A 237-nucleotide genomic window follows, 5' to 3' on the forward strand; every position below is an offset into this window, starting at 1 on the left:
GAAGCCCGCGGGTGCCCGCCCCTCCGGGGTGGCGAGGAGGCCGTCACGGCGTCCCCTTCGCCTCCACGTGTACGGATGCACGACACGGTCCGCTCAGGCATCCGCACATTTTTCATTCACTGTCCGGAATGAGGGACCCTCCGGACTCCGGGCGCGCCTCGGGGAGCCACCTGAACCGGGGACAGCGACCACAGCGAGCCGGGGGCGTGGCCTTTCGATTGCTCCGGCCTGGGCGCT

Source organism: Pteropus alecto, unplaced genomic scaffold (genome assembly GCF_000325575.1).
Source record: "Pteropus alecto unplaced genomic scaffold, ASM32557v1 scaffold102, whole genome shotgun sequence".
NCBI lineage: Eukaryota > Metazoa > Chordata > Mammalia > Chiroptera > Pteropodidae > Pteropus > Pteropus alecto.